The following is a 13,575-nucleotide window of genomic DNA, read 5'->3' as shown; positions in this document are numbered from 1 at the left end:
AGCTCTCATTAGTAGGCGTCATCACGACTCCCGAAGGTGGAAAATCTGGGTCGTGACAGCCGAAGAAGGAGGAGGAGGAGGAGGAGAAGAAGAAGAAGAAGAAGAAGAAGAAGAAGAAGAAGAAGAAGAAGAAGAAGAAGAAGAAGAAGAAGAAGAAGAAGAAGAAGAAGAAGATGATGATGATGATGATGAAGAAGAAGAAGAAGAAAACGAAGGAGGAGAAAGAGGCCTGAAGTTGTTTAAAAAGTGTATATAAGTTAAAACTTTTTTAAAAAGTGGGTATAGGTTAAATGGGCGACCAAATAGGGCTCTCCATGCAATTTTTACGACGACATCTTGGGCTTAATGAAATTGGCTCATCATTTGTAACCCAACTAAATGGGCGAACCCAATAGATTAAGACTTATTTATTTAACTCATATATATATTATGCTAATATAACAAAGCCAATTATATTAGCCCAATAAATTTATTTGAATTAAAATATCTTGAATTTAAAATATAGCCTAAATTATTTTATTGATTTAGATTCGATAAATTTAAATGCTTACAGTATCACTTAGTTTCCGATATTTGGTCGGTGAGTGGAAAACGTTTATTGAAAAATATTTTTGTGTTTGGTTTGTGAGTAGAAAATATTTTTTTCTAAAAAAATATATATTTCAGGAAAATACTATGGAAAACAAAATAGGTAAGAGGGGAGGGGTGGGGGTTATATAGGGGGTAGAGGGTGGGGGTTGGGGTTAGATAGGGGGTGGTTAGTAGGGAATGGGATGGGTGGGGTGGGAGTGGAGCGATGGGGGTGGGAAAAAGTTGAAAAAGAGTTTATCAGAAAAGTATTTTTCAAAATATTTAAGCCAATCAAACATGAGAAAATTAAAAAAATATTTTCTGTCATACCAAACACTAGAATCCTTGCTAAAATTGAAGAATTTCCCCCTGGTTTTGCTTTTGAAAACTAGGTTTGCTAATGGCGTTGCAAATGTTTAGGAGGGAACAGGGATAGGTTTGTCGTAAACAATTTTTAATCTAGTGAAAGGAAAAGGACTAGCTAGGAATAGTCCATGCTAATTCAGCCAAATCATATTGATTAATTTAATTTCGCAATACATTTCATTATAACAATTTTTGTACAAACGCAGATTTATTCCCAAAATGAACATAAGATTGTCACATCACATAAGATTTATAAATAATGCTACAAAATATCAAAAGTGCCATGTTTTCACGTCACATAAGATTCAAAATAAAGCATTGAAATTTTGAAAATCCACAAAAGTTTAATACAAGTTCCAAATGTAAACTTCCTCCAGGTATCACTAGATCCGGATGAAGTGGAGTGGTAGACCTCCGACTTTTAGTTTATAAAGCTGCAATTACCTTCTGATGTATTAAAGTTCAGACATTCCCCGGCCCCTTAATCTTATTCAAATGCTAGTGATTTATGCATTTGTTCGTTTATTTAAATATTACTACAATAACGACGATGACCCAGTAAAATTCTACTAATGGGGTCTGAGGGTAGTGTGTACCCAGACCTTACCCCTATCCCGAAAGAGTAGAGAGGCTGTTTCCGAAAGACCCTCGGCTCAAGAAAACGAAAATAAACAATATCAGTACCCCCAATAGAAACCATAAGAAAAATAACTTCATGAAAATGCAAAAGTAAATGCAAATCAAAAGCGATAGACAGTACATAGACCCGGCACCATGGAAAACGAAAGAATAGTAAGAGGCAACATTGCCACTAACTGACTTCAACAAAAACCGCACCAGACTAGCCTCACAAAGATATGAAGTAAGGAAAGACTCAACTACCTCCTAATCTACAACCTTAATACTCGACCTCCACAACTTTCTATCAAGGGTCATTTCCTCGGAAATCTGAAGCCTTGCCATGTCCAGCCTGATCATCTCACCCTAATACTTCTTAGGCCGTCCTCTACTTCTTCTCGTGCCCTCCAAAGCCAGCCGCTCACACCTCCTTACCGAAGCATCTGGGCTTCTCCTTTGTATGTGTCAGAACCATCTGAGCCTCGCTTCCCGCATCGTATCATCAATGGGAGCCACGTCTACCTTTACCCGAATATCTTCATTCCTAATCTTATCCATCCTAGTGTGCCCGCACATCCACCTCAACATTCTCATTTCTGCTACTTTCATCTTCTGGATATGTGAGTTCTTAACAGGCCAACACTCAGCATACATCATGGCTGGCCTAATCACCGCTTTGTAAAACTTACCTTTGAGTATATGTGGCAGTATCTTGTCACACAGGACTCCAGATGCCAACATCCACTTCATCCACCCTACCCCAATACAGTATGTGACATCCTCGCCGATCTCCCATCCCCTCTGGATAACCGACCCAAGGTACTTGAAATTGCCACTACTTGGGATGACCTGTGATTCAAGCCTCACTTCCACGCCTACTTCCCTCGGCTCAGTGTTGAACTTACACTCCAGGTATTCCATCTTCATCCTGCTCAGATTGAAACCCTTATACTCAAGAGCATGTCTCCAGACCTCTAACATTTCGTTAATACTGGTTTTCGACTCATCAATCAGAACTATGTCATTGGCGAATACCATAAACCATGGCACCTCCCCTTCAATATGGTGTGTTAATGTGTCCATCACCAGGGCAAATAAGAATGGACTGAGCGTAGAAACTTTGTGTAACCCCATAATAACTGGAAACTGCTCAGAGTCACCTCTTACTGTCCTAACCTGCATCTTAACCCCATCATACATGTCTTTAATTGCCCAAATGTAGGCAACCGACACACCTTTTGCCTCCAAGCATCTCCAAATAACTTCTCTAGTAACCATGTCGTACGCTTTCTCTAAGTTAATAAACACTATGTGCAGATCCTTCTTCCCTTCCCTGTACTGTTCCGCCAACCTCCTAATAAGAAGTATAACTTCCATAGTAGAACGACCTGGCATGAATCCGAACTGGTTGTTAGATATAGACACCATCCTCCTTACCCTCGCTCCAACCACCCTCTCCCAAACTTTCATGGTATGACTCAGTAATTTGATACCCCTATAATTATTACAATTCTGGGTATCACCTTTGTTCTTATACAACGGAACAACCGTACTACACCTCCACTCATCCGGCATCCTCTTTATCCTAAAAATAACATTCAACAACCCAGTCAGCCACACCAAGCCTACTCTACCTACACACTTTCAAAATTCAACTGGAATTTTGTCTGGCCCGGTCGCACTGCCCCTACTCATCTTACGCATAACTCTCATGACCTTCTTAACCTCGATGTGCTTGCAGTTCCCAAAGTCACGGTGACTCTCGGAATGTCCCAGTTCACCAAGCACAATATCTCGATCCCCTTGTTCATTCAGAAGTTCATGAAAGTAAGTCTGTCGTTTTCTTTTAATCTAGGCATCCTCCATCAATACTCTACCAGTGTCATCCTTGATGCATCTCACTTGGTCCAAATCCCGAGCCTTCCTCTCTCTCATCTTGGCCAGCCGGAATAACTTCTTCTCTCCGCCTTTTTCCCCCAGTTCCTTGTATATACGGCCATAGGCCGTAGTCTTAGCCTCCGTGACCGCCAGCTTAGCTTCCTTCCTAGCTGCCTTATACTACTCTATGCACGTTCTCCTCTCTTCCTCACCTTTGTTCCCTACTAACTTCAAGTATGCCGCCTTATTCGCTTCTACTTTTCCTTGGACCACTTCATTCCATACCAGCCTCCTTTGTGCCTGCTAGAGACGCCCATCGAGATCCCTAACACCTCTCTCGCAGCCTCCCTTATATAGTCTGTTGTCATCGAACACATAATGCTTACATCACCACTGTTCATCCAGAATCCCATAGCCGACAACCACCCCTCTAACCCTGGGCTTTATCCTTAGTCAAGGCACCCCACCTAATTCTCGATCATCCTTGGCCAGACCTTTTCCTTCTCTTTAATATAATACCAACATCCATCACCAAGAGCTTATGATGTGTCACGAGTATCTCACCCGAAATAACCTTACAATATTTGCACAACCCTCTGTCAATCCTCATGAGGAGGAGGTAGTCAATCTTAGTGTTCACCACGACGTTTTGAAAAGTAACCAAATATTTCTCCCTCTTCGGAAAGCTAGAGTTCGCAATCACTAACCCAAAAGCCTTAGTGAAGTCCAACAGCGAAGTACCTCCTCCGTTCTTCTCCCCCAAAATCGAAGCCTCCATGCACCTCGCCATAGCTGTGGTCGACCCAATATGACCATTGAAATCCCCTCCTATGAATAGCCTCTAAGTAGGCGAGATCTGGGGCACAATCTCATCTAACCCCTCCCAAAATCGTCATTTAACCTCCTCATCCAGGCCAGCATGTTGTGCGTAAGCACTAACGATGTTTAGGGTTCACTCTCCAAGCACCAACTTAATAGTCATCAATCTGTTATTCATCCGTCTAACCTCAACCATCGACTCTCTAAGTTCCCCATCCACTAATATACCCACTCCATTCTTACCCTTCCGAACTCCAGAGTACCAAAGCTTATACCCATCCACATCCCTCACCCTTGACGCTACCCACCAGATCTCTTGGACACACGCTATATTGACTCTCCTCTTCCGAAAGATCTTTGCTAACTCTATAGACTTACCCGTCAATGTAGCTACATTCCATGATCCAATTCTCAACCTATAGGCACCCTTGTTCCCCTTACCTCCCTTGCCTCCCTTCCTACCCCCTAACCCCTGCCCCACCTCATGCCCCACCCCGCTCTCCCCCGCTCCCCTCGAGGACATGACCTCACTTGACCATTCCAGACCACAACCACTATACCTACGGCAGACTAAGAAAAATCACTGACACACACTAGGCAATATTTAAATATTAATATCGGTTGGGAAAAATCCTATATATGCAACTGCTTCACATGTAGGTATACCAATAGGATCGAAAGAAGGGAATATTCTACGAGTGTAAAAGTTTAAACCTTAAACATTCTGTTATAAACATACTTTAATTTAGGCAGCAAATAAACATTACGTAAGTTTTATCTCATGAATATGTTACTGCTTGGTAAAAGGTAAATATATACCAATTCAAATATGTACACGTAGACACCGAAATTTTAACATATCAAGATATATCGTACATTCAAGACAACTCTTGAAATATTAGGAGTCTATTAGGGTTACTTGGTGGCTACTCCACCCAAACCCTAATTCATACCTATAAATAAGGCTACATGTGTCCTTCAAAGATGATCTCAGCAATTTCATAAACTCTCGGAATATGCACAAAGAGATCAAATATGAGATCTCTGAAATTCCATGAAACTCTTAGAATATTCATAAAGTCCTACGTTTGAGAAATATGTCGCTAAGGCTCTCGAATCACGTAGAAAAAAGCGGAGGGAAGAATCAAGGGATAAACAGAATTGTACTTGCATCATTTTATCAATAAAATTGTGTTTTTTTCATATTTATATTGTGGTTACGATTTATTTTTGTATCACAAATAATTTGTTGCAAACAAATTGACACACCCAGTGGAACAAAAACATATCTTTGGACGTAGGAAGTCAGCAATCTTTATATATTTAAGAAATAAATTGTGATTGGAGTCTTCATAGTTTTTTCTAGCAAATTAATGTTTTACTTCAAGCCTTGTCATTGAAGATCAACAAGTCTTGAAGTAGGAGGCATTTGTAGACATATAAATTTTGTTAGAATTAAATTTGATAAATAATTTGGACTATATTTTAAATTCAAGATATTTTGGTCTAAATAAATATTATGGGCTAATATAATTGAATTAATTATATATGTCCAATACATATGAGTTAAATAAATAAATCGTAATCCATTGGGCTAGCCCATTTAATTGGGCTAAAGTGATGAGCACACTTCATTAAGCCCAAAATGTCATCTTTCTAGAGGCCCAGTTTGGTGTCACGGGTCAAATGATGTGGCATGCCAAGTCAAATAGAAGATCCAATGGGATCATGCGACGTGTCAAAATGGCAAGGCATGCCGAGTCAATTTAAAAGGCTAATGAAATCACGTCACATGTGCAAGTGACATGTTCTGACCAATCAAATGTCACGACCCAAAAACAACCGTCGTGATGGCGCCTATCGTGGAACTAGGCCAGCCACAACTCAACAACTCATCACCAACAACAATAAGTTTGAAAACATTAATGGAAACATTAATCATTAAAGAAAAACTGTTTGAAACATAGGAAAATCCCAAAGTGATACAATCTAGCCCAAAACCAGAGTGTCACTAAGTACATGAGCGTCTACTCGGAATACAAACTACTATAAGGTCTAAAGAAAAATAACTGAAAGTATCAAATGATAAAAGAGGAGAGTCAAGGCCTGCGAACTCAGTGCAGCTACCTCGATAGTCTCGAAACTCTGAAAATACTCTATCAGCAATCGCCGTCGTGAACAGAGTCGCCTGGATCTACACACGAGATGCAGGGAGTAACGTGAGTACACCAACTCAGTAAGTAACAAGTCCAAACTTTAGACTGAAAGGTAGTGACGAACTCAACCTCAACAAGTATAAAACATGTAAATATGCAAAAATGTAGGCGTTCTTTCAAGTCGAATATATAGGTCAAGCAATAAAGTAAATATAGAGCTAAACAGTGTACGATATTCAACTCAGCTATCTCTACATGCTAATGCACAGACTATATAAAATGCATCATGTGCCTCCACTCTCAAGTACTCAATCACTCGGTACTATATATGGCCATTCGGCCTAGGGAAATCGATCCCGGAACACATACAACACAGACTACAAGTCACCCAGTACCGAGGAAAAAGGGTAATTTAACCCTGTGGAGAAATCCATCTCTGGGTATAAAGTACTTTAGACAAATCCATATCTAGGGAAATTAATCCCTCAATAATATCATTCGTTCTCACTGAGGTGTGTTACAGACTCCGAAGGGGCTCTTGCAGCCCAAGCGCTATCATAATCATCAATATAACCATTGCAGCGTGCAGCCCGATCCCTTAACTGTCACTCAAAACCAAGATCTCGGCCTCACTCAGTCATCAGCCTCTCCAATCTCACCACGGGCTCACAATGTCATGAAATAATCCGGAACAATAATATGATGAATCAATAAATAACTGAGACTGAGATATGATATAAAATGCATGATCATGGCTGAGTATGGAATATTAAATGAAAAATAGTGAGATGACAGTAAGAAATGACCGCCAAGGGTCCAAACAATACCGACACAAAGCCTAAACATGATATCTAGCATGATTTACAACTCAACTACTTTATCACACGATGAGAATGTGGATATCAACATAAAAGAGTCACTAAACTTTGCCATGGAATCACCCAGGTCACAATTCTCACGGGGCACGCCCGTCACTTGGTATGTGCGTCACCTCAATACTAATCACATAACATATAATTCGGGGTTTCGAACCCTCTGAACCAAGTTTGAAAGTGTTACTTACCTCAAACCAAGCCAGAATCCTACACCGCGATGCCTTTGCCTCTCAAATCAGTCTCCAAACGCCCTGAATCTAGCCACAATCAATACAATATGATCAATATTGGCTAAAGGAATCAATTGCACAAGAAAATACCAATTATAGCCAAAATATGAAATCGACTCAAACCCAGCCCCCCAGCCCCCCGGCCCACGTCTCGAAATTTGACAAAAGTTACAAAACTCGAAAGCCCATTCACTCATGAGTCTAACCATACCAAATTTATCAAAATCCGACCTCATTTGTTCACTCAAATCCCCAAAATCCACTCTCCAATTCTCAAGCCCTAAACCCCAAATTTCTAGCTCAAATCCCTAACTAGATGATGAATAAAGCCATGGATTCGCGAAATTTATACCATTATGGGTTAGAATCACTTTCCCTAATGTTGCTCCTTGAAAACCTTCAAAACATCGCCTCTCTCCTGAGTTCCTAAAGTCCAAAATTGAAAATGAAAGACAAAACCTCGAGCTGGTGCTTTTCTGCCCAGCAATACCGCATTTGCGGTCCATTGGTCGCTTTTGCGATGCCACACCTGCAGAAATTCCATTGCAGGTGCGGATTTCACTTAAAATCCCAGCCTTCGCTCCTGCGGCTCCAAGACTGTATCTGCGTCCATCGAAGGCACGAGAATCCATCGCACATGCGATCTCCCAATGCACCTGCACCCAGCTGCCCGTATCTTCGACCCTTGCAGGTGCGGGAATATATTGCACCTGCGGATCCTACCCAGCTCCTCCTTGTCCGCATTTGTGGCACCTCTTTCGCTTCTGCGAACACACACATGCAGTTCCCACTCCGCAGGTGCGATTACACCACTAACAACAGCACTTCAGTTGCTCTCTCAACTCTAAGATCAAGCCAATAACCACCCGAAATCACTCAGAGGCCCTCGGGGCCACAACAAACATACCAAAAGATCCGATAACATCATACGAACTTAGTCGAACCTTCAAATCACTCAAATCAACATCAAAACACCAATTACCCTCGGATTCAAGCCTAAGAACTTCTAAACTTTCGAATTCTGCAAACGACATCAAAACCTGTCAAACCACCTCCGAATGACCTCAAATTTTGCACACAAGTCATAAATGATACCACGAACGTACTCCAACTTTTGAAATCCAATCCGACCCCAATATCAAAATTTTCTGTCGGCCAAAATCAGCAAAATTCTAACTTTCGCCAATTCAAGTCTAATTCTACCACGGACCTCCAAATCATATTCCGGATACGCTCCTAAGTCCAAAATTGCCTAACGAAGCTAACCGAACCATCAAAATTCAAATCCGAGTTCGTTTACACCTAAGTCAACATCCGATCAACTTTTCCAACTTAAGCTTTCAAATAAGAGACTATGTGTCTCAATTCATTCTGAAACTACTCTGGACCCGAACCAACTAACCCGGTATATCATAATATAGCTGTAGAATACAAAAGAAGCAGGAAATTGGGGAACGGGGCTATAACTCTCAAAACGATCGGCCGGGTTGTTGCATCAAATGGGGCCTTGTCACTCTTCAATCTGATTGGTCGGAAAGAGTTTGTTCGCATCACAACTCTTCCCTCCCACAACTATAAATAGGGTCTTCATAACTTAGAAAAGACACCAGAAGTTATAACAAGAAGCAAGAAAGAGCTTGTTGAATCAAACGCTGCAAATTCCTCCACAAGTTTCAAGTTTCAAGCTTCAAGCAATCAAGTTCAAGTTCAAGAAATCAAGTTCAAGCTCAAGAATGAAGAACAAATGAAGGTTCAAGAAGTACGAGTTCAAATTAAAGTTCGTACTAGTTGAATTCAAGATCATCGTTCGTGGCAACAAATATAGATTCGAGATCAAGCTCAAAATCTCTTGAATTTATTTACTATTGGAAATAAGAATCAGAGGATTCATAGAGAATGTAACACTCAAATATTCGAAATAAAATCTTACAATTGTTGCAATATTTTCGGTCATGATTTTATTTTCTTGGCGCAAATTTATTGTCTACAAATTCTTGCACACCCAGTGGGACTAGTTTTGCCCTTCATCTCTTCCTCCTACAAAATCAAAAACTTCAAGTTTTAAAATTATCTGTTGCGATGATCGGGTACTTCAAGTCTCGTTTTCAAGTTTCAGCAAGCTTACACCTCGACAAACCTTGAAGTAGGGGGCATTTGTAGACACCGAAATTTTAACAGATCAAGATAATTCCTATATTCAAGACAACTCTTGAAATATTAGGAGTCTATTAGGATACTTGGTGGCTACTCCACCCAAACCCTAATTCATGTCTATAAATAAGGCTATGTGTCCTTCAAAGAGGATCTCAGCAATTTCATAAACTCTCGGAATATGCACAAAGAGATCAAATATGAGATCTCCGAAATTCCATGAAACTTTTGGAATATTCATTAAGAAATCAAAGACATGTCAAATATGTCTTGCTTAAAGTCCTACGTTGGAGAAATACGCCGCTAAGGCCCTTGAATCACGTAGAATAAAGCGGGGGAAGAATCAAAGGATAAATAGAATTGTAGTCGCATCATTTTATCAATAAAATTGTGTTTTTTCATATTTATATTGTGATTATAATTTATTTTTGTATCACAAATAATTTGTTTCAAACAGTACACAAACAAATTGAGCATATGGCTATTTTAGCTTTGAGTTAAAGTGGTTGTAGGACTGAAGCATGGAGTAAAAGAATGCCAGAAATGTGGAAATGAAGCAATTAATAATAAGCGGCCAATACATGTAGGTGACGCATAAACAGCACTAACGTACGTTTACCTATAAAATGACTCTTTAAGTGTGAGAGTAAAACTATATATAGGCAGAGCATGTGCAAACATGTTAATTGAGATACGACTGTGTTGTTTGAGACAAGACAATCAGTGGTTTGCCTGATGGGGGTGCGGGTCACAGCCTTCAGTTTGGGTTGTGACATGTAGTATGCCTCTACAAGTCATCTACTCACTTTCTAGAAGATCTTTTGATCAGAAGAGAAGACAATTCATCGTTAATCACAAATACTGTTTCTAATGAAGTGTTAGGGTACAAAGTATATTTCTTATGTTTAGTTTGAAGGTCCAAGAATCAAGTTTTGAGGGATGTGAACAACTGACTTTGTGATTCCTTATATATAGCTCTTGAAATTTAGTGCATAGGAAGCAATGGGAGAAAGTAGACTAATACAAGTAAGAACAATTAGAAAGAAATTCAAGCAATTTACTCTGAATTTCATTGAACATGAAAAAAAAAATTAATTACATGATATCTGCAAACTAATTTACTCTGTAATTTGATATGTGCATCAGAATCTATAGACATATATATATATATATATATATATGCTTCAAGATCATCAGAAGCTAACAGCCCATAATCTTCATCATTTGATCATTCTGAGTGGTTTATACCTCAAATTATTTATAATGAGATCCACTCATTAGCTTTTGATGATCTTCAAGCAGAAACCGTCTTTGTTATCAGCTTTCGATTTATCAGCAATTCTAAAGTTAGACATATTGAGCTGAACTAATGCTGCTCAGATTAGACTTGAACTTTTGATCAACTTTCAGCTCCAACTTTAGACTTTTCCATCAGCTTTCGGTTTATTTTCGCTGTTGTAGAAGATGTGGTAACAGAGTTTGTGCCTTTAGAAGGAGCTGAAGAAGGAGAAGGCAATTTCTTGGGCAGCATTTGTTCCCAAGTAGAAGCCTTAGGAGGCAATCTTGATCCTTCTGAAACAACAACGCAAAAAAGCAGAACAAAAATCAGACAATGCCTACAAGAACCTGACATTTTGAAAATTCAACAAGATTTTAATTTTCTCAGAGACAAAGACTGTTTCAACACTTTAAAAGACTTGAGCTTTACATTGGGTTTTTGATGGTTTGTGTAAGGAGACATGTTGAGGAATGTAAGAAGGCTGCCAACTAGTTTGTTAGAGTAAAGTTGAGTCAATGGCAGACAACATTGAATTTAAGAATTGTGCAATGTTTCTGCAGCTAATGTTGTTGCTCTAGTTTTCTAATACTAGTATGAAAAAAAGGACATAAGATAATTTAAAGAGGAAGTTATGGAATGTTGTTTGCTGCTGTGGTCCCAGAAATGTTCAAGATTAGTGTTTTATATTAGGCGATAGGGAGGAAACAAATCTTTATTGTCAGCCTGTTTAAACTAAAAAAAATCAGAAATGCCACTTAGATAATAAGTGAATAATCAAATGATTATTCAAACAACATTCAAGACATTAATTTGCTTTGATAACCAAAAAGGCAGTTTTGTGCACAAAAAATAACCAAAAAGGGCAGCTCGGTACATAAAGTATCCTACATTCAAACAGGATCCGGGAAAGAGCCGCACTGTAAGGGCTGTGATGTAGACAACCTACTCTAATACTAGCATTAGTAATTACTTCCACGACTCGAACCTGTGACTTATAAGTCATACGGAGAAAACTTTACAATATATTCCAAGACTCTCATTATTTATACTCCAACTCAAAAATAACAAAAAGAAAAATAAAATCAATGACAAAGCATGTGCTAATAGAAAAAATAGTTAGAACTGTTATAAGCTCAGCCACTAAAAATTAGTGCAGATTCTTGAATTTCAATCATAAAAACATGAGGCGTGTGCATTTTAATTATTCATAGGATAGCTAAGAAGACAGACAATCCTTATAAGAAAAAGACCAGCATTTTTTAAATAAATTAAACCCCAAAAGAAGCATATGCAACACTTTTGTACACTTTGCAGCCAACAAAGGGAATTATTAAACAAGCATCAAAGATAATGACAGTCGGTAGTGTACGTGCGGTTCAATCATACTTCAAACAGAAAAAGTGTTCTTTTTTTTTTCGAGCAACCCTTTGTTTCTGCATAAGGCAGTTGTATTTTTTGTATAAATAAAAATTCTAACTCTTTGATTTCATCATAGGACAGCTCCTTTTTGTTGAAGCATTATAATACTTGTATACTTGATTCCAAGAACTTGCTCCTTTGTGTTGAACAATAGTTCTCTATTTTAATGACCAGGCATTAGGGTAGTGTGTGTTTTTTTTGTAAAAGCTCTTACTTTTGCAGTGTCATGTCTAGGATTACAAATTTTTTATCATATTTCATCACCATAAATGTGAAATCCAATCATCTTTTAATCACTGCTAATTTATAGAGTTGTGGTTCTCTATCATCTTGTTTCATTTCTCCAATGCTGGAGAAATATATTTCCGTAATAAATTGGCAGCCATAACTTCCAACTAACTATCTTATTTATAAAATAAAAAAATAAAAACTAAATGGGGGCCTATACAAAGAATCTTTTGGTCTAGCTAGCCTTCAAACAATGGATGGCTGGTCATAGAGTATTAGAGTGGGGTGGAGTTTTGGGATATTCTTGGAATTTTTTTTCAGAAAAGAATCCCTTAGAGCAAGAAACATGAAGTTATCGTCTCAAGTACAGCAGCTGAACCAGGAATTCTGATAAAGGAATTCAAAAAATGCAAGAGTGAGGATGCAAACTAAAGTAATTTTGAATTATCATTTGCCGCCATTTCACCCTTTAAAAACGTAAAGAAATTCAACAATTTATACTCGCTAACAAATAATTAATTGTACTAATCCACACATTCTTCTCTCGCATAAACCCATACTAGTTGAAATGAAAAAACATTGTTATTTGTTGTCTACACAAGCTAAGGAAGAGGTTCTGTTGCCTCAAGATAGAAGTTGAGTAAAATGTGGAAGAAATTAAGGGGGCGGGTAGGATGGAGTTAAATAATTGTGAGGCTTTTTCCGAGACAGTGAGTTGGAAGGAGGTGGAAATTTGCACCATTTCTCAAGTGGTGGGCCAAAATTTAAAGGCAGAATGGTGGTCTAGGCTCATCTACTATAATGGATCATCAAATGAGATATTAATTAAGAAAATAATAATTGCGGCGCCTACACCTTTTTTGTTCTCCCACTCTTTTATGTTATAATAAAGTCCACACCAAAAATCTTATAATTCGAAGTTCGATACAACTTTTTTAGTATTAACCGCAAATTAATTTTTGTTTCTTGCATTCGACATTGACTTG

Source organism: Nicotiana sylvestris, chromosome 4 (genome assembly GCF_000393655.2).
Source record: "Nicotiana sylvestris chromosome 4, ASM39365v2, whole genome shotgun sequence".
NCBI classification, from domain to species: Eukaryota; Viridiplantae; Streptophyta; class Magnoliopsida; order Solanales; family Solanaceae; genus Nicotiana; species Nicotiana sylvestris.
The sequence above is the reverse complement of the archived record's forward strand: the minus strand, read 5'-3'. Positions refer to the sequence as shown.